A 22,962-nucleotide genomic window follows, 5' to 3' on the forward strand; every position below is an offset into this window, starting at 1 on the left:
ACAGAAAAAGCAATTTGAGAACACAATTAATACTTGCACATATTCATCAGTTCTCTGTATGTGAGTAGACAGCTGGTCCTCTTGGATTACAGAACTAAAATGGACTTTAAAAACTCTTAAAAGATACAAACAACAAATAAGTGAAAATAACATCCAGCAAGAATAAAGTTAAGAAATCACAACTTCTCCTAATTAAAACTACAAACTCCATTTACTAAGGGTTGAGGCAGCATCCTGGGGTTTCCACAAGAGGCTGGGTTTGAGCTCACCCCTCTCTGACAGGACCACTGAACACTGAGAGTCACTGGATCATAGAAATGTTAAGGTTGGAAAAGGCCTCTACAATTGTCAAGCCAAACAAACAACATAATTCTTCCAAATCAAGTAACAGATTGAGAAAGGCATCTCAGTTTAGGCTTATTTTCATTCTTCTATCCTGAAAGTCTCTATTTATTAGTCCTCAATTTATTAATAAGGATGCATTATCATGAATTGTACTTATTTTGTCTTATGAATATTCATAGCTTTCAGCTTCAAACAGAAATTATTTACTCCAATAAAAATCTATCTAAATTGATTCTCTACTGTATTCACAGAGGGCATTTCAATTTACAGTTCGTAATAAAGCCCAGTAATCAGAGGGACAGAAAAAATAACTTCTTCAGACATTTGCCATTGAAAATGAGTAAAATATCTTGAAATACTGACATGTGACAAGGGAAGAACTTCAGCAGTAAAAAGAATGATGTAACATCAATAAAGAAAGCAAAAGCAGAGAATAAACAACAAAACAAAGCCTGTACAAGATAAACAGAGATGTTGCTACAAGCTTTTCCTTTCTATTAGATTAAATAACCTGCCTGAATTACCATATATCATACTTCAGCAGTAATTTTTTTTCTAGGTATACGATGTCCTTATGCTTCTTCCAAATAGCTCAAAAGCTGAAAGATATATTGAATTTACATCAATAATTTCACAAAAAGTTTCCTTGCACTCTTGGCAACAATCCAAGGAGAAACCAACAACCCTGGCTTTCCCTGAGCTGCAAAATAAAACTAAATTCTCAGAAGAATGAAGCCTGTGATATGAAGCCCTAAATCACAGAGGAGCTGATTGGATACAGGCACCTCACACCAGCAGTGCATATGCAAACTTCTCACCCCTCCTTATTCCCCCCATGTCTCCTAAATGTATTAGAAATTCCATTTGTGCAGCGCTTGTGCTGACCTCCCCCTCTCCTGAGGAGCATTTAATATGCTTTACCAGAAACCTTGTGCAGCAAAGCAACAACTGGATTGCCTCCAAAATAATTTCAGAACTCAATTGGACTGGACTGCACATTTAAAAAAAATAAACTAAATGCATTCAAATTTTTTACAATAAACCAAAACCAACAATGGTTTGTTCTGCTCCAAAATCAAAATGGTGTATTTAAATCAAAGCTATCTGCCAACACATCCAAAACCTGGTGATATCTTTTATCTGCTGCAAACCAAACAAACACCCTACAGCCTTAAACCCCATGCAGAGCAGAGCCCAGGTAGCACTGCAGCAACAGTAGCACTTAAGGAACAGCAGGACACAGGAGGACAATCCTCACAATGTCAGCAAAGCTCTTTTGCCTTGAAAAAGCTTTTCCTCAGATCTGCTGTGAGGGACAGTGGGTAATATTTAAACCTGTTGTCACAGTGCTCTCAGTTTAACAAATCAACCCGTTTCAGTTCAGAGCTCTCCACAGAATATTATGAAGAAAAATGTTTTTACAAAGGGTTAGTCCCAAACTATTGCTCTTCTTCAAGAAGAGAAGTGTTCTCTTATTTGTTTGTATCACCTCACAGACCTTAAATGATTAACTCACACTAATGTGCAATTCAGAGCCTATTTTTATTTATAGCAACTCAGTATAGTACAAACAACTTCTCCACTCTAAATATCAATTATGCCACACATGTAAATAGCTCTGAGTACAAGTTATTACACTCCCTGGAAGTCAAGATGTGCATCTTGACTCTCATATCTCTTCCTTATTTACAGCTTCAGATGCCTGAGTTGTCTAATACAGCAGCTTGGGACAAGTACAAGATGACAACATTTAACAGTTCCAGAAACAAGTTAAAACAAATCCAAGACAATTCTGGTATCTGACACTTCCTACTATCAGTATTCATAAGCTGTTGCTACTCTTAAACATCATCATCAGGAAATGCACCTCGGCCAGCATGAGCCAGGTATGCTGGGGTTAATTAGTGTTGTTTAGCTTTTTTGGTTAACAGAAAAAACAGGATGCAAAGAAGGGAGACTAGTCTTCTCCAGAAAAAATATAAGGGGCTCTGTGGGATAATTACTGTGAGAAGAGGAAAAATTTGGTTGAAAGAATACCCTAGCCCTACCTTGGCTGCCACTGCTGACAGCTGAGGGCTGCAGAAAACCCCACCTAAGGAGATTGTGGCACAGCCTGCAGCTTACCATTGCTTGGCTGAGAGTGAATTGAGTTCCTAAAGATTTAGGAGCGACAGCAACATTAACCTCATTTTCTAACATCACCATAAACTTTTAACAAAGCTTATGGAAATGGACTTGAAGGGGATAAACTTAGAGGTTTAATTCTTCATTTTGATAATACCTCAAAACAAGTGACATTAACACCCCTTTTCAATCCATACTACATTGATTGAATTCAGTTCCAAATCCTTTGGATATTAAATGTACTTATTTGTTTTTATGTTGTAAGAACATTTTGTTCTAGACATTCTTAAATGTAAGAATGTACAATTTAGGAAAAAATTCCATTCTGAGGAAAAAACATATGCATGCAAGGCTTTTGCTATTTAATTAAGGATGATTCCCTCCAGTCTTAAATGCCTCCATCATGACACAGATGTGTTAGGACAGAACATGAAGGCAACACATTCTGCTTTATCATATTTCTTCAGAAGTATGACTAACAAGACTAGATAAGTTAGCCTTCTGAAAGACAATACACCAAGGAAAGAGCCCAAGAACAGGAAGAGGCTTCTTTTTCCCCCTGTGATCTTTTTTCAGGTTATCATCCTGCTTTTTGTCCTGCTCCCTCCCATCAGGATCCTGAGCTCTCCCATCTCCAGGTCACTCTTGCTAAGGACACCTTTGACCTTCACATCCCCAAAGTGTCCTCCCCTGTTTGTAAACACGAGGTCCCAGCAGTGAAGGAGCTTTAATAAGCAGAACTAGAATTGGTACCAAATGTTCCCTGCTCACATCACCACCTTCCATTTTCCTCATAGACTTGAGTCTCCTCCTTACATTAAAACCACAGCCATAATGGACCTTTCCTTTCCAAAACACGTTTGCTGAATCATGCGGGCTCTTCCAGAGGGAGAACTGACAGTCCTGAAATACAGCAAAGGTATTTCTTCTCCAGTCACAACTTCTGCTCCTGCAAGGCTTGGAAAATTGGTAAATGTGGCTGGAAGAGGAGCACTTCCAGCCTCCTGCTGGGATCTCACCACAGCCACCCAAAACGCTTCTTCCTGGAAGCACTGAGTGCCAGCAGACCCCCTTATTCTGATGGACTGGAAAAGAGGAAGCTGTGTGACCTTCACCTGCCAAAGATCTAAACCTGAGGACTTGAGAAGGATGCTGCATTCGATGCTGACTGGTGCTATTCACCTGTAAGCAGCAAACAAAAACATTCTGCTATCCAAGAGTGCTTCAGTTTCTTTTATAAGTGTGGATGCCTCTATACATCACACTGTCAGAAGACTTTTCACTATCATTTAAATGCAAAAGAAATGAAGGTATTCAGTAGAAAGCTTCCTACCCATGACTAAATGGTTACATTCTTTTGCAAATACAACATATCCCTCCACAAAAATCAGTATTTTAAGGTTGTTTTCTGCATGACAGAGAATTATATTACCTTTCACATCAGTTTTAAAGTAGAGTTAAATACTTTTGTTTACACTTTGAATAAACATGACATATTTATTGAAGTGGTCTTAATAAATAGTTAACATCCAAACTAATTGATGATAGTCATGCTAAGTTAGAACTTGCATGATAAATATCTTTGAAGAAATTCAAACTGATTACAGTATATTACAAGTTCTGTCAGATAAATAGTTTCCCTTTAGCAGTGCCTTACTGTGCCAAATTTTCAAGCTGAAAAATACTTTCTCCCTTAAGCATTTCCACTGCATTTAAATCAAACATCTGCTCTTCCAACATTATTTACATTCTTAACAGGGAACTTCACATCCAGTGGGGTTCAAGGATACAACCTGATACTTTCACCCTTTTCCCAGTTCCTCTCACAAACTGTCCCATAGGGCACAAAATTAATATTCTCCTTCACACACTGGAGGGCTCTAGAAGGAGTATTAGTGCTTTGGACCTGACAAACAGCAATTTTTTCAGAGAAAAAAGTTCAAAAGAAGTCCCAGAATCTGCAGGACTGGGTCAGTACAAGTCATCTTGAACATTTTTAACAATTCTTTCTCTCTGTCAGGGTCCTTGCAGGTCATATAAGTTCATTATGTTAAAGAAGATTTTGCCAAAAGCCACTTTAAAGTAGCATTAGGGGCACTTAAAACACTAAGAAACAAAACCACAAGCAAAACACACACCATTATTCCCACAAAATACAGAACACAGACCATTATTTGCAAACTGGTTTGATTAGTGCATTTTGTAATTAATGATCCTGGGCATGGTGCCACCATTTGTCTTCCAACATTTCTGTGAATCCCTAAAGAAAATTGCTGACTGGATTTCAGTGGTTTTCCAACTAAACTGTCTAATGGAAATTCAAAAAGTAAAGCCATTTCAGCTATGTCTCTCATAGACAGGTTCCAGTAATTTTCAGTTCTCTAAAAGAGACAATTTCAGCTTCAAAGGAACAGTTCTAAGGAAAAAAGTCTGTGGTTTGCAAAGCCTGAGTCCACTGCCCAGCAGAGGAAAAGCCTTCACAAGGGAATCAGCAGCACATTTACCCAGCAGTTCCATTAGAGATTGATCCATTTCTACTGCTCCACACAGATGTTTGGTACAACTCTAATCCCTCCTGGAAGCCCTAACTTTGTCTCTATAAAATAGATATATAAAATAATAACTTGGCAGAGTTCAAAAAACAGCACAACTCTTTTCTAAGATTAAGACCAAGATGCACTGAAATTATGTATACCTTACTTGTAAGCTCAGGGTTTTTTGGAAGGGAAGCTGATCACCCAAGTTGTTTTCTAACTTTAAAAATTTACAATTTCAAAATTTTCAATTTCTGTTGTGCATTATAATGTAGTTATTTCTGTTCAAACACCAGAAATGAAACATAAAATAGTGAGAGTATGAAAATCAAAATTCCCTTACACATGAGGATTTTCTCATTACTGAAGTAATGATTCTTTATGGCTCTTTGAGCTATTTCAGTATATGCAAACTCCTGTTGATTTATCAACAGTTTTAACAGTAATGTTCAGTGGTGGCTCAGACACATTTTGTGCCTCCCACCATTATAAAAAAAAATAAAAAAAAAAAGAAAGAGAAAATAAATGCAGGAGCCACAGCTCATTTCTGCAAAACATCTCTGATGTTCCTAATTTGGAGCATGACAGCAGGAGAAATGAGGAGCAGAATAAAGGGCTACACATACTTGAACCAGCAGCTATTACCAGTGACTAGATAACTGTTCTCCCTTGTTCAAGTCTGGATTTGAGTGTTTATACATAATGAACAAAAGGTTTCTAAAGAGGAAGATCCAGAGAATACCAGCTGTGGCAATGACCAGCACCATTTTCCTACAGCCTTGATCTCAGAGGGGTCATGGACACAAAACTTGTGAGAGCAGGAATATTGGGGAAGCCAGGACAGTTCTGAGCCTTGCAGGCCATGGTGGCTGTGCTCAGGTGCAGAGATCCCCATGTTTTAGGGATGATGTCTCCAGAGAACAAATAACAAATGGAATTGCACTGTAGGATCTACTCAGATACTCTGCGAGAGGAGAGTTTGGGTTTCAGAACAGCCAGAAATGCTGTTAGGAAGAGCCAGATCCATCAAAGTAAGATTTATATAAACAAATCATTTCTTCTGCAGCTCCACACATGGCCTCAGGAAAAACACTGGGAAAATAATAACTGATTCAAATGTAAGCTAAGCTACTTCACCCCATGAAAGAACATGTGAAGCTGAGGAGCTTTAAACTCTGGCACTGAGCTGATAGCCATCCCATAATACAGCAGGAGTGAAAACAAATTACAATTTAGCAGTTAAACAAAAAGCACAAAAAAGAAAAGCAGAATGCAGCAAATAGGATGTAAATTATAAATAAAGCCTGTTTTTAAATATTTGCTTTCAGTCATTCTGTAAAATATTCAAGTTTTTGGTTAATAAAAAATTAAAATAGTTCAAAGATGAGAGGCAGAATTACAAATAAAAAGCTAAGAGAAAACAGGTAAAACTCCCAGGATAAAGAATTAATTCCAACCTCTTCAATTTAAAAATGTTTGTTTCATGTATGTGACAAAGCAGTGCAAATATTTGTACAGGGACCTGTGGCTGGCAGTTGTTAAAACTGTAGATTTTGAACAAAGGTCCCAACAATGCCAGAACAAAAACATGGTTTTTGACTCCGGGCATTTCACTGTTCTAGAAAACAGTACCAAAGCATTCCTGTTAGTGTGGAGTGCAGGTAGCTCCTGAGCTTTTTTCCATCTATTTTAAATAGGGTCACCTTCTGAGGTGGAAGTTGGGTGTTTTCACTGGGGCTCAGGATGCTCCACAGACAAAAGCCAAATGGAAAGGAAGGAAAACATCACTGCACAGGGAGAATGGTGAAAAGCTCCAGTTAATCAATGACAGCCAAGCAGTGTCAGCAGCATTATTTGCTGCCTGGCACGTCTGGCAGAGCAGGGCCCTCCAGGACACAGCTGATTCCCAACTGCTAAACCTGCCCGAAAGGCAAAGGAACCGTCCTGACTCCCCCTGACACCTTCACCAGGCAACTGAACCATTTCTGGTGATCTCCCACTCAAGGATATCCAAAATATCTGCTGTTCCCTACAGTGTTTGAAACGTAGGAAAGCCCAAAAAAAAGGTATTGAATGTCAATCTTTTCCACAGTTTCTATATAAATAGCCAAAAAGCATGTCCTCACCAAGGAGATAAGTCATCAAAAACCACAAAGAATGTGTTTAAAGGGGTACAAGAATTAGCACTTCATCTCTGAAAGGCATCACTAGAGAGAGACTCCTAAAAAACCATTTGTCTTTTGCATACAATGCTCTGGGCCTGAAAGAATACAAAACACATCAGTGCAGCACATCCCCTACCTCATAGCATAATTTTTTTTGTATTTTAGTAATGCTGTTTTTCAACACAGCTGGTCCTGACTAAACAGATTTAAACATTCATCCATTCCAAGACTATAAAGGATTATTGTGATTATCTAGTCTGACTTCCTGCAGGGCACATGCCATAGAAACCTGCTCAGAGATTGCTGCAACAAACGTCCTCCAGGATAATGTGGCAACAAATCACCTAAAATACAATCCAGTCTTGTTTTAAAGATAACAGTAATAAAGAAACAACTGCTTTCCGTGATTAATCTACCGCTAATCACGCTAATTATTAAGAAGTGCCTTCAATACTATTCCAAATTTGCATGGCTCTGCTGTGTAAATACTGGGATTTGTCCTCCTTTTTTTTCTTTGAGAGAACTGACAGATTGTTGACAGATTACCATCATTATCAATCAGCTACCTGCAACCCTCCTCCACATACCCATTTATAAGTCACAATAGGCTGACTCCTCACTCAGCTTCTGCAGTCTGTCTGAGCAAATGTGCAAAGTAATCTCTTCACTCTATCAGGTTTCTGCTGGAACATTATTCTCACTTTTATTTATTTATTTAATTATCTTTCTATTTTGATCTATTATACATCAAGAAGACATGGATAAACAGCTAATTCTTTTGAGCAATAATGAAAATATCCAGAAAACATCATATTTTTTAAAGGTTGGATTTGACTCTGATTTTTTAGTCTAGAAATGACAAAATTACAAAAAATAATTTAAATCAAAAACTTGCAGGAAAGAGAAATGGAATGAGCTCTTCCCCTTGTTCATGGCAAATAGGATAAGGAACAACAAGCAGGATAGAAGATTGAGCAGAGCCTTCAGAAAAAAACTCTAACTCATGTGGTCCAAAAAGTACTAAATTTTTGAGAGGTTGCAAAATATCCACTGCTGCAGATACATTTTTAAACAGTCAACACAAGCACATGTTGAAAATGCCATAGGTGGACCTTAACTGACTGTAAAGGACTCAAATGCACTGGATTACCTGGAGGTCCACTCCAGGTTCCCCCTCCTAGGCCTCGCTGCCATCATGGATCACCCTGGAACATTTCTGGCTGTTCCCCATCTATTCTGAAGAGGACTCTGCAGAATCAGCAGCAGCTGCCCAGCAATCACCTCGTTAATTTATACAGAGAATTTTTCAATTATTCTCCCCCTCTGCAAGTCCAGATGCCCCCTGTCTAGAAAGGCAAGACTTCTGATCCTCTTAGCTATCAAAAGCAAGGAAGAGGCTGATGTTGGATTGGTTTGCCATAGCAATGTTCCATCATGTTGAGTGTCACTGCACCTCAGGACACAAACACCATCTGTGGGGCCTTTCTATATTTGGAGGTATTGGAGTCAGTGCTGTTTAATTGAGCCAAGTGTCTGACAGAAACCACACAATTTGTGACCTAACCATTGTTTAACTTCCTATTTCTGCATCATCAGCAATTTCTATGTCACTGATTTTTCCAGATTGCTATTAATAAGACTAGTGAATAACAGACTAGAACACATCCCTGCAGGTCCTATTACAGCCAGCAGCACTAAATAAAAATTCTCCATTTTCAACTGCTTTCTTATCAATTCATCTGGTTTTAAACCACTTAAGTAAGTACTAGATTTAATTCTACACTTAATTTCTTTAATCATTGTGTCAAGGGAGGGTTAGTTAATAGCATCAGATACTGGAAATTCCAACTAGATAAAAGGAAGATGTTTTTTCCTTGTGGGTGGTCAAAATCTAGAATAGATTTTTTCCAAGAGATGTTGTGGGTTCCTCAAAAATATTCAAACCTCAACAGCACAAGATCCCCAACAACCTGCTCTAATAGGGTCTGCTTTGGGGAGGAGATTGAACTGGAGACCCCCAGAAGTTCCTTCCAACCTACCCAGTTCTGTGATTCTGTGCATGTAAAACTGAAGACACAGCAGTAAAACTCCCTGTGAGCCAGGTGAATATTCTTCATCTAATTCTATCTGATTTTTAAAGCTGAAACTCCATGATGGAGATAACAAGCACAGCAATAATCAAAGTCCCACAATACAAGAGTCTGCAGTTACAAAAATAATAAATCTGCCATTAGACTACTACCAATAATATAAAAACTCTTTTTCTTGGTAACCACTCAGTTATGATACTGAAATTTAGTACTGTGGCAACACAGCCCATTTAATCCACCAGAAATTCCTGTCTGAATTGCCTTCTGCTTCACAATATGGATGAAGCTGCACTGCAATCCTTCCCACGGCAGGAGCTATAAAATCACATTTCTTTCCTCTACACAGCCACTTATATGCAAGAAAATCTTTTTTTTTTGTTAGACTGAGTTCAAACTGGTAAAGAGGTTCAATATCATGGGGCAGAGGGGTAGAAGAAATCAGGAAAGGAAAGGTGATGGCTTACATTGTTCAACCCATCAGAAGGTCCTGGCCAAGCCAACTTGAGGACCTCTAGCAAAGATGTTCATAAGGCACAGCTCTCTCATTTCCTCTCATAAAATGGAGGAACTCCATTAGAAAATGGTGCCATCCACTGCCCAATATTGTTCTCAAAAAAGCAGCTGAGATAGTACCAGTGTTTGCACTGGAAAGTGTAAATGTACAAATGATAAACATGGAGTATAAATGGTTCAGCCTATTGTCCATGTGTAAGAGAATTCTGGCTTTTCTTTTGCAAAGCCTGTCAACTACCTAGATATGCATTTCCCAGATTTACTGACAAAAAATCCCCTTGGAAAATAGTAGTGGAATGTGTTAGAGGTGTTAAAAAATTATATCTTAAAACAGGGTATGGCTTTTCTAGGATAAATAAAACTGACAACTAGAAAAGATTTATTTTAGATTGCTTCACACAAGAGAATTCTTTTTAAAAAAGGAAAGTACACAATGTCTGTGTTTCCTCTTTCTGCAACTATTTTAATACCAGCATTCTGTTCTTCATCTAACACAGCAATGCAGTGGCTTCAAGAGAAATATCAAATCATCATTATGTTCCTTCCAGAATACTATGCTGTTAACAGAGTAACTGTTAAACACAAGTCTTGCATTTAGCTGTGTTTCTAATGTAGATTTCCACGATGACAGCACCAGAATCACAGTGAGAGCTGACAAGCCTGGCAATTATTGTCAGCTCCGAGACAGAACACTCACCAGCTACTTCAGAATATGACACCAAAATCCAACAACAAGCCTAAGTGGCTCATTAAAATCATCCTCCTGACTCTAAACTTGTCAGTGATGCTGCTAGTTCCCCAAAAACAAACTGCCATTCTGTTTCTGTTCTGTGACACAAGGACCAGACAAAAACTGGCAGAAAACTTATTGTTTGCTTGTATTTTCTTAGCACTCAATTGGTCACAATATTTTCCCCATTTGAAAGGCAACTGGATATCCCCATCTCCCTATCCCTTTTGCCTCTTCAAGAAATAACTGCAACATCTCTTCACATCACTCCTTATCAGCTAAACAAATTGTCCAGTCAATTTTTTAATTGCAGGAAAAATTAAGTCAACACTTTTTTATTGTCCTCTTTCATAACAGTTAAAGTAACAACTAAACAAGAACAACTGAGTTATTTAGGAAAGCAAGAAGTATCCAACAAAATTCAGGAAATAAAAGAAAACACAGTAAGGTTTCATCAAAATAAAGACTGGGACTGATTGACTGGGAAGTGCCTGCCAGGGAGCCTGGGAAATGGAGATGAGAAGTTAATGCAAAACTCGGATTGGGATCCTGTAAAAAAATGAGACAAAAAGGGACAAATGAGGGGAAAGAGTCTGGTGGAAGAAATGGGGCAGCTGAGCTCACTGCATAAAAGTCCAAATCAAAGTTTCCCAATATTTAGAGCAGGGTTTTTGTCTGTTAAACATCTGAGGCCACTGAATAATTGATAGGAGTTCTGACAGACTCAGGGGGCTGGTCCTCGGAGCACAGCCATGAGCCAGCCTGAACTGAGCTGCCACCCTGCACAGGGCTTTGAGAGCTCCACAAAGGTGACAGGGTTTGATGTCTTCTAAAAAAGCACATCTTATGTAATAGGCACCTCCCAATTCAATGTGACAGGTTAGTTGTTTTTTGGGGTTGGTTTTTTTTATATTTTGGAAATATAAAGATATACTACATCTCTCTAAGGATCCAGCATGTCCCATAACTTCCCAGATAAAAAATTTCCATCATCACATAAATTTAAATGAAATTAAAATACTAATAATACCTATAAACAATAAAGTTGTTTGATTGTTACAAAAAACCCCAAATCCACACAGTGAGTAAAATCTTATATTCCTCCTCCCTATCTTCCATTCTAACAACTATTCCATAATTAACACTTTTATTTACAGTAATTCCATTAACTCTATCATGAAAACCTGCCACACACCTGTTTCTTTAGAGTGTGCTTTTCATTAGTGAACACACAGTCAGATTAAAGAGAAACCTTTGCTGCTGCTTTTTCCCAGGTTACCCAGAAAATAAGATAATTTTTTTTTACTACTGTGAGCCACTATTCTTTGCTACACTTTAGAAGTTCATTAAATTCCATCTAAGCAGCTTTCCAAGCATGTCCCTTTAATGAGAAAATAACAAGTCCATTTGACAGTACCAGTAAAGGCACTTACCAGCATTAGGCACTCACTGGGCAGAATCTCACCTGCAGGGAAACTGCAGTGGAAGGTAACTGGCCACAAGCACTTCAAATTAAACTTGAGCTGTTCAGGTCACAACAAAAATTCTGATACCAAAAATGTTACTACTTTACTCCTTAAAAGTGGTAACTTCTCTGTGTAGCTACCTTTAAAGTGGTAGCTTCCCTGTGCACCCTGCACAGCCTGCCAGGTCACATACTGGCCAGAAAGACTTTATTGAGATTACTGAAAAAAAAACATAGCGGAAGGCAGAGATGGATTCCCAATATAAAATTACTGCCTTCGAAACTTTACTGGCCTACCCTAAAATATTATTATGTGCTGTCAGGAATAGATGTGGAAATGTACAACACAGGGATCACTTCTGGGACTTTAACACCTGTTTATGCACCTGTACACAGTAAAGTGAGCTTGAGCTAATTCATAAAAGAAAGCTGGAATAATTATTCTCAAATTAAAGAAACACTTTCAGTAATATCACAGTCAAAAATCTGCATTTTTGATAAGCATCAGTAGGAGGGCACTGATCAAACTGCAAGGAAGCTCAGACTCCCAGCCAGCTGCCAAGTGACTGCCCAGGGCTGTTCTGTGCCCACCCCACTGCTGCTTGCTGAGGGGTGGGTGGCAATGTCACAGGCAGGAGGGGACAGCAGGGGAGAAACTGCCTCTCTCAGCAGCAGTGCTGCCTTACAGCAGTGTGGAAAGTCCAGCGAGGTGTTAAATAAGTGTCCCTCTGCTTGGGACAGGATGCAGGCTCAGCTCTGTTCCTGAATGCCTCTTCACAGACTACAGAACAGGCATTCACAAACGCCCCATCAACTCTGAGGATGTATCAGAAAGAATAAACTGAAATCTGCTCCATCAACCACAATTTAATTTAGATCAAACAGCCAATGCTTGAACAGCAAAGAACATAAAAGACACCACTGTTTGCCCTGCTCTGTAAAGGGCTTTGAACTCAGACTTCTGTCGCTTTGCTGAAACAAACACACACTTCAGATAACGAACTCAGGGCTCAGCATCTTCCAGATTTATGAGAAGCTCTTTCAGCTCAGGGAGATTGCAAAACTCACACCCAGCTCAGCAAAACACAATGAAAAGAAAGAATTAATATAGTTATATTGGCCCTAGGAAGCCCTGTGCCAAGTCACACAAGCACACAATCTTAACTGCTGTGGGTTAGACTTTGACCAAAGAGTAGACCTTAAATACCATATCCATAATTAACTAAATTTCTTTGAACCCAAAGCTATTACTTCTCCCCCATCTCTACAGCAGGGCAGGTTCCTGGATTTCCTGGGTGTGTGCAGCTGCTGTGCAGCTCCCAAATCCCCTCAGCCACAGCCCTGGGGGATGCAGGGTTTGCCTGGGCACTGCTCAGGCACCTCCAGCCCATGCTGTGCCCTTGGCAGCTGCAGGAGTTGGGGCTGCAGCAGCACAAACTACAGACCACATCCACAGAAGGCACTGATACACAGAGCTACACATATATTATCAGAAAATAATATAACCCTACACATGATTTATGTTTTCCATTATTCCAGTGACAGTTTTTTTCTGTAATATGTATTGGATCTCATCTAAACACTCTGGATCTTGACCTATTAGGGGCAGGGAGCACTGGCAGTAAAAAGAAATGAGTATTTGTTTTATAAACTGTTAGGGTGCCCTAAATACCTTTTGGAGTTAATTCTTCATATCATCTGATGGATTTTTCCCCCTCAAAGGCAGTAGGATAATTTCAGGGATAAGCACACAATCAGAGTATCATTCTCACTAAACAATACAGTGATGGCAGTGACAGCAACTAACGACTTTGAAAACAAACTTGGCAATCAGTATTCTTTTGATATTTAATCAACTTTTATGACTGAACCCAAGGCTGTATCTATGACCAACCAGCAAGCACAAGGCTCTACTCTAAATTAAAAAGGAAACAAAACCACCATGGAATTTACAGGAAGATGAACATAAAAAAAATGTGAGAAGCTGAGTTCCAGTACTCTCACAGAAACCTCTCCCAATTTTTTTAGATTTTTCTTTCTTTGCGTTCCTTCTATTTTAAGCAATCTATGTGTAAAACATAGCATGATTAATTTCTAATAAACAACAAAGCTTTAGGAAACAGAGAGAAGAATTTCTGAAAGAACACATTTCTCCAAAGGCCATTAATCACTATTAACTTAAAAATAAGATGTAACAATCACCATTTAAGAAATTATGTGAGCAGTTTCCAAAGATAAAATTTTTATTAATTTTCCCCTTCTTCATTCCAACAGTCACCAAAAAACTGTTATGAGAAGTCTGCTCAAAGAGAAAGTCGAGAACTCAAGAAAATGTGGATGAACAACTGAAATTAGCCTTGCTGTCTGTGCTTTCCAGTAGTTTTTGACTGCATGACCACATCCAGAAAATCTCTTTATTTTGACTGACCCAGGAACAACACTTCAGAGTTTCATTGCCATTTGTGGCTCAACATACAGTTCCTAGGGCTTAGTTCACTAAAAATTATTCAAACCTTACCATAAAGGTAGATATTTCCCATTCCTAATATTTCTGTGTAACACTGAGCATCCAAATGCTTTAAACCTACAATATTTTTATGAAAACATATGCAAGACTAGAGATGTATAACTTTGGTTTTACAGAGAGATTGAAGTTCTTATCAGAACCCTTAGGGACAAAGTAGACTGGACTGGGAACACTGGCATTTCTCTGGTTCTTGGATGTTTGCCTTTGTCACCCTGCTTATACTTCTAGAACAGTTTTAATTTACCAATTATCCCTACATTATATCCAATGATGTGGATGGAAGCTGAAATAAGAAAGAGGAAACAGGTCTTCAATAATCTTAATATTTTCATTTCACCTTAATATGTAATGTAAAATTAATTGTCTATCCATTTGCCAGCCTTACTACTGAGTTTTTAAATTGAGATGCATTTTTATTCCTGTTTGTTTATCAACCACTGCTTCCTCTCCAGCCAAATGCAACAATGCAGAGTAATCAGATTTGGCAGCCCAAGTGCTGGCTGTCCACTGCTGCAGCCACAATGTTTGCTCACTGTCACTCCAGTCACAAAGGATTTAGTCTACTTGTGCTACACTGATCCATATAACACTGATTTTCCTACCCCTCTCACCTGTGAAACTTTCTGCTACCCACTCCTCTTAGAAAACAAATATCATTTTGTTATGTACATATACATTTAAATTACAATAACTATTAATCACCACAATTGTTTCAGGCTAGTTGCCTTTTCTCTCTTTGTATTAAGGACAGAAACAGTAGAAAGTGGCATAAATCAGGATAAGACTGAAGGACACTTCTTGATACCACATGGACCACAGTGCCATCCAGGCTGCCAAAAGGACAGATGCTCTTTGCTTTTCTACTGAAAAACAATTTCTGTCTTCTACAAAATTAAGCCCAAACTGTCTTTTTAGTTCCAGAAAATACCCAGTAGGGATGATCAGCCTTTTCCTTTGTAAGCCCTATCAACGCACAGCACCTTGCTCAGTCACTCCAAAAAAGTCAGATTGCCAGTCTCTACTAGCCCTTATCCCCCACTCTTAATTTTCTGTTCTTTAAAAACCAAACCAAACTGCTGTGTTTTCTCAAAATACATCTCTGGAATACTAAACTCCAATCACACTCCCATTTACCTGTATTTCAAATGCAATTTTGCAACACCAGCAGACTTAGACCAGCTCAGGTGATTTTCTCCAGTGACAGAAACTCTCAAACTTCTGTTCAATTTTTTGATTAAAACCTTCTTTCCTTTACTTAATGCAATTCAACATTCAGTGTGTTTACAGTGCAAAAGAGACTGCTTGAAATCATCTGCAGGTCAGCCACTGGTCTCCCCAGAGTAAATTCTGTTTCCTTGTTGGTTTTTCCCAGCTGGTCTTAGAGCAACATTCAATAAAATCAAACTCCCATGTTTTAATATCACACAAGAACTTTACAGATGTACTGTAGCACTGTTTGCATCATGTACGCTGGATATTATTGAAAGAGGCAAGAGTTCTTTGTTAACTATAAACCAGTTAATACTTGAAAAATTTAATCTAACAAACTCCTCCAAATCCTCACAAAATTTGCTATGAATGTCAGCATCAGTAATACAACTACTGTTCTATTTACCAAAATAAAAGAGCATATTATCAATGTCAATGATTCCCATATCAATGACTAAATAACATTTCCCTACAAAGCAAGAGGTTATAAAACACCCTGCATGTCATTTGTCACAGTAGGACTTGCAAAGGACACCAGAAGGTGACTTACATTTAATTCTGTCTTTACTTCTAAAATCTATTAAAATCTATCCATCTCCATGGTAACTCAAAACATATATTCCTCCCACACAGTTTGATTGATAGTTCAGAGTTTTTGTTTTATAGTCAACCTTTTGTTTGTTTGAAAATACATAAAAACTGTCTAGTTGATCCTAATAATCTTAAATGATACCATAAATCTGTATGTGACAGTAAATGAAAGGTACTGCATATACGGCTCCTTGTTATACTGTTGTTTAACCCAATAAACTGCCATAGCATCCTGTGGTCTTCAAAGCAAAGTAACTTTCAAATCAATTATAATAGATTTTCAGATTTTCATGGTATAGACTTGCTTACAAACAAATTTTACTTTACTCTCCTAAAAACTTACACCTATTTTAATTCCTTAGAGCTCAGAGTCTTCCACAAATCACTAGGAGAAACTGACTACGTAAAATTTCTTAAAATTAAGGAAAGAAAAAATAATAATTATGGGAACCTTTTATAACCTTAAAGTATAAAGCACTTGAACTGAACTTCAGCAAGTTAGTGCTAAGAGGAGAAGCACTGAAATGGATTGCATTTTATAGCAGGAACCTAATAAATATGAAGTGTAATTTCTACATGAATACCGCTCTTCTGAGGAAGAAATGTAGAGAGAGGTCATGGCATCCACTAAAGACCTCCAAGAAACCATAGCTAATAAATTGATGTAAATTCAAGTCTCAATTTGACACAGCAAGAGAAGGGCTTCTACTCAACTTTTCAACATACCCAAGCAGCACAAAAGCTTCTGATTTTACCTACAAAACCTTCTAATTGCCTAAGATAATGAGCAGATATAAATCACACTATGACACTTATACAATGAGGTCTTTATTCTGGTCCCCACTGCTCAAGAAAGATGGGACAGACTGGAGCAGGTCCAGGAGAGGGGCACAAAGATGATCTGACGACTGGAGATCCTGGCCTGTGAGGAAAAGCAAAAGCAGCTGTGTCCTTTCTCCCTGTGAATCCCATCCCAGCACTGCAGCACCAGCACAGCCTCCCTAAGAGGATGGAGGCTCTCTGTCCATAAGGAGACACAGGGAAAAGACCAAGGGCAATGGGTGTAAATTGCACCAGGAGAGTTTTCATCCCAATGTAAGAAAGAAACACCTTTCAATAAAAACAACCATTCACTGGATTTGGACAAGATGCTCCATAATCCCATGTAGGATCCCTTTCTGACTGAAGGCTGTGCCAGATGATATTTGAAGGTCACTTCCAACCTGTAACATTCCATGGTTTATCTCCAGCTTCCCCCTTCATGAGTGAAGACACTGAATGATAAAAATATACACCTTCAGCATACAATGCTGAAGTGTTCATTATTCTGCATTCTCCAAATCATTCTGCACACACCCATCACAACCCAATCAAGAAAAATCTTCAACTATTTTCTAGTAATCAAATAACAAATCTGCTAAAAGCCTCAGATTCAGTTGCTAAGCAATGAGATGATTTCTCAGTGCACTGTTCCCTCTGAGGAACTGAAGAACTGGATGCTCCTGGAAGTGGAAATATTTACTCTCAGTTTCCCTTATAAGCTATGCAGCACTTAATGAGACCATCAGCTGCTCCAAACTCCCATCTGAGTTCCTGGTCACTCCATGAAGATTCATCCTTCACTCCAAACATAGAAAGACATAAAAATATCCATACCACTGCTGAACACTATTATCCAGAGTCCTGTCTTCTCAAGTGGTATCTCTGAGTCTCTCTGTTAATGTCAAGTGAGGCCAGACAAGCTCTTCAGATTCTTTTAAAATGACTCACAAATCTGAACAACCATCCTAAAGGAACTTTCCTTCAAGGTAACCTTGAAAATGACATGAAAATGAGAAAGAGGAAAGAGGGCAATGTATACAACCAGTACCGTTTCCGTACATCTGTCTTGGTACAAATACCTCATCTTTCCAGGAGTCTGCTTGCACAGAATTTAAGAGTGTATTTAATATGCTGAGCCTTGACTTGAAGAAATTCTGTTCCTTGAAGGGAGACCTTCTGATACAGCACATCCATTTTAGGTCATGTCACATTTTCTTCTGCCTACATACTTCAGAAAATGCATCAGCAATTCCATGTTTTCTCAGATGCAGAGCAAAGCACATCTCACTGAATAAAAATGTCTCCTAGAACCCTCCCCATAAGAGTAAACTACCTTAGTGATTCCGTGAATGGCATTTTTCAAGACGAGGTTTAACTAGTGCTTCAATTTTAGGGACACCCCAAACCACTCAAATCACAGAGCTGCAATTGCACCAAGTCCTGCTACCCACTCTGTTCCTTAATAGGATCCCTCAGGAAATTTAAAAGGAGCCAATGGGAAATTGGTTTCACACTGAGCTGGCAAAAATTCCACCTATTCCCAACACCATTAGGTCTTACTCCTGAAAGTGGACAAGAAGCCACCGCACACATCCCCTCTCCTCCTTGCATAAAAGTAGCAAATTAACATTATTGATCTGACCAAACTCTAAATTGGCAATTATGTTTGGTCTCTCCACAGTCATCTGCTCTCTCAACAGAAATAGTTCTCACATCACAACTTAGACTCTGAGGAATTTTTTTACAGTTAAAATAGCTACTGTGCACCAACAGTGTGTTTCAGTGATCTCCTTAGCTGACTTAAAAACTCACAGGAGTCTTGTTTGACCTAATTAACAAAAGCTTACTGAGAACTTGCAGATCCCTTATTTAGAAGTAGTATAAAAATAACAAATCTTATCAACACATACAGGGTAAGAGAGAAAGTTAACAACCTTACTGGTATCATTTTGCTGTCTCAACAGAAGTCAGTAGACTGGTGTGGGCAACTACTCGAGAGCTGCACACACCCATTCCACTGTAACAAATGCCGTTTTGCATCTTTATCCACCTCTGTGCCTCAACAAGGCTCCCCAAGGTTTGTTCTTGCTTTTCTGCTCTCTCTTCCTCATCCCTCTGGAGTAGGCACAAGAACAGGCTCAGCTGCTTACAGTGGTACACCAATAATCTCATTTTTCCTTTCTCCTCCACTCCAAATTAAGTACAGGACTGGGGAAGGGAATCACTGGCATCTTTTGCTTATTGCCTTTGCAATACTGGGAAACAATAAGTAAAATCTTCTTCTACATTTCTTAGGCTTCCACAGAAGAACATAGTTATGGTGTCCAAATGAATCAAAAGAACAACAGAGATTATTGGAGCCAGTCAAAAAACCTCACAAGATACTGGGCCTGTGCACCTACTGATGTCACTCAAACACATGAGGGTGTGCAAACACACACACATCTGGCCAGCTGTGGTTAGCAGTAACCCTACCCACATTACCAGCAACTCCAGTGGCTATGTAGTACAGACTTTAAATTCTGAGATCCACACTCACAGTGAACTCCCTCCTAATGACTGTTACAATAGCAGTGAAAGTAGGAAAACCCAAACCAAGTAGGTCAAATAGAACAGTGGCTTTTTTTGCCAGAAAGTGCCCACTAATTCTCATTGTTTCAGTGCTCATCTCTGAAGCCTGGATCCAGGATACAGCCTGGATACAGATCAGAAGGCAAAGAACTGCTTTCCGTTTTCCAGTGGCATGACATTGCCTTGTCTGCACACAGATCACACACTGAAATAGGGGAAAATGTGCTGTTCACATAGAATCACAGAATGGTTTGGGCCTAAAATCTCACCCAGCTCCACCCCCTGCCATGGGAAGGGACACATCAGGCTGCTCCAAGCCCCTGTCCAACCTGGCCTTGGACACTTCCAGGGATGGGGAAGCCACAGCTTCTCTGGGAAACCTGTGCCAGGGCCACATCACCCTCACAGTGCAATTGTTCTTCCTTTTATCTAGTCTGAATCTGACCTCTTTTCATTTAAAACCATTACCCCTTGTCCTACCACCATGGGCCCTGCTAAAAAGTCTCTTCCCAGAACCATAAAAGTACTATCATCATTACTCCTTTATTAAATAATAAATATTTATTATTTACTCCTTTATTAAATAATAAATATTTAAGTTCTATTCCTGATTACTCAATCTATTTTAAAATAGATTATTTTTAAGTAGGCATAGAATTTTTAACAAGGTTATAGTTTTTTGCTAAAAATCCCATCCAATATAAATAACAGATTCTGAGAGTTTCCATCCAAGTTTTATTTATATTACTTTCCAACTGGAGAAAACCTCTGGCATTTTCAAAAAAACTTCCTGTTTTGTCAGTATTTAAAGAGTTATATGATCAGAATCCAACTACTTAGAGCATAATTTGTTATCACAGTAAAGCAAACAACACATCATACATCTTTCTATTTCAAATTCATTTCAGGCACAGCCCTTTCTCTGTGAACTCATTATGGACAAATGCCTTTTTCTCCTCAGACTAAAACTTGGCTTTCACCTTGATAGCAAAAATTTAAAGAATATCACAGCCCTGTGCAATGCAATGATCTCAGGCTAACCTTTCCAATATACATTTCTCAGAAATCTAAACTAAAATTGCTGCACAACTCCTGTAACTCAAACCCATTCAAGCTTCCCCACGCACAGTTTATTCCCAGTACTGGCACAGACTCTCTGTGGTCAGAAGAAAACGAGGAAGATTCCCAATATTTTACACCAACTAATTTTCTGCAACTGTCTCAAAGCTGTGCTTTACTTCACCCTCTCATTTCTCACTGTTCACCTCCTCCCTCCAATGTTCTGTCAGCAGAACTTCCTTATCTTGGAACAACATAGCATCCCTCTCCAGATTAAGTTTTAACAAAAACTTAATCACTGTAGGCTTCCTGGGTATTACATCCCAGCTCCCATTGTTTCACTGAGAGACAAACACAAACCTTACAATGCACCTCCACAATACGACCAAGGTAATTGCTGGGAATTTCTAATTGAAACAAACTTGGTCTTTCAAACCATAATCCACGTAGGGAGTTCACCAAAAAGCATGAGATGAACATTTGAGCCTATTTAGAGAAGTTCAGAGAGGCTGCTCATGTTGTTTAGCAGCCCCACTGACCAATGAAGGGCCCTTTGCAGGCACTGACCTATTGAGAGTGTCTGTGCAACAACCAGCACTTGAATTTCCCTTACAGTAAGAAACATTCTACAAAGCTGACTAGGCACAGCAGCATGATAAATAACATTAATTACAATTCTTAGACGATTCTTGTTACAGTTTGGGAATAATAAAAATTTCTGCTGGTGCTGATCCAACAACAAACAAGGATTTCCATTTTGTCTTTCGATATATTTTAAGGTATGTCCTTACATAGCTTACAGCCTGAATACCAAGGATAAAATTCTAGTCCCAGCTCTGCCACAGGCACCTCAGTGCATTTCGTCAGGCTTCCAATGTACAGCCTACAGACAGGACAAATGTCAGTTACCCACTTAACAATGGTGTCACTTGTTCTGCCAGAGAAGCTGTGGCACTGCATCAGTGGAGATGAGAAATCACTGAAGGTGCTCAAACAGTGGCAGCTTGGCCCAGGGAGGCTGGGGAGCCTCCATTCAGAAGGAGCTCAAAACCTGGCTGGTGCAGTCCTGTCAGGGTCTTGCTGACCCTGCTTGAGAAGGCAGCTGATGATCTCAAGAAGTCTCTTCCAATACAAATAATTCTGTGATTATTTCTATATTAGAATTCTTAATTTTTTAAAGTGTTTGGGGGAAAAAAAACCCCACAACACAAAACAATGTGTTTTTTGCTCAGAAGCTATGCCAGTTTTTTGTCATGGGGCAGATACCTCCTTCCAAAGTTCTATGAGAACAGTAAATTCTTTCCCCTGTTATTTAAGAATACAATAACATTTTGCGCAATGTTATAAGAAATATAATGAGCTACAATAGAATGCAGTCCCAGAAAGAAAAATCACTAAATGAAAGTTTATAGCTAGAGCTTTCTCTCTCCTTCCCCTCAAGGAACTGGTGTTAACAATAAAAAAGAAATACTTTAGTAGAAAGGAAGCTTAGCTCATTTGTGGGTAAAATGATTCCCCTTTTTCCAATTTAATACCATTGCCAATATTACTGTTGTCATCTTCAGCTGACACTAGGGAAAGGGGGAAGAAAAAAAATCTTACAGGAAGAAAACAGAAAAGATCACTTTATTCCCATACCCAGAGAGATATGTATATACAATGGAAAAAGGAGGAGTACTAGGTGTTGTCATCTTATTGCAGGGGTTCCATACTGTTGTCTCCTTAGCACAAAAGTTTCACACCTTCTTGGTGTTTCTCACAGGCAGCTCCTCAGAGCACTGACTCTTTCTTCTTCACAAAGCAGCCACCTGACTCCAGTCCCCTTCTCCACCAGCCACCTCACTCTTTTATAGCATCATCTTCTCATTGGTTACAGCTGTGGCCTGTTAGAGTCAGGCCTGTTCCTCATCTTTGCTAATTGGCCCAGCTGCAGCTCCTTAGGGGTAAGATTACCTTCTACACAATCTTTATTTTCTTACATTCTATCCCCCTACAACTAGGTGTAAAGAGTGGTATAAAACATGATATATACCCTGTTCCATACCCCTCCTGCATTAGATCAGATGCTCCTTCCCAAGAGAATACCTCCAGGGACATCTGACCCCATAGAAGAACTGGGACCAGTTATGATTTCATAAGAGTTGATTGCTTTTTGAAGCACAGAACACTGCTGGTTATGCTGGACTCACTCCACTGGATCATTCCTGGGTTGGTTTC

At 39.0% G+C, this 22,962-nt stretch overlaps 1 protein-coding gene across 11 annotated transcripts in view; it reads right to left on the reverse strand.

The window, feature by feature from the left end:
* DOCK3 (dedicator of cytokinesis 3) overlaps nucleotides 1–22,962 on the reverse strand; it is a 185,327-nt gene that overhangs the window by 129,874 nt on the left and 32,491 nt on the right. The window lies entirely within an intron of this gene.

Source organism: Camarhynchus parvulus, chromosome 12, assembly GCF_901933205.1.
Source record: "Camarhynchus parvulus chromosome 12, STF_HiC, whole genome shotgun sequence".
Taxonomy (NCBI): Eukaryota; Metazoa; Chordata; class Aves; order Passeriformes; family Thraupidae; genus Camarhynchus; species Camarhynchus parvulus.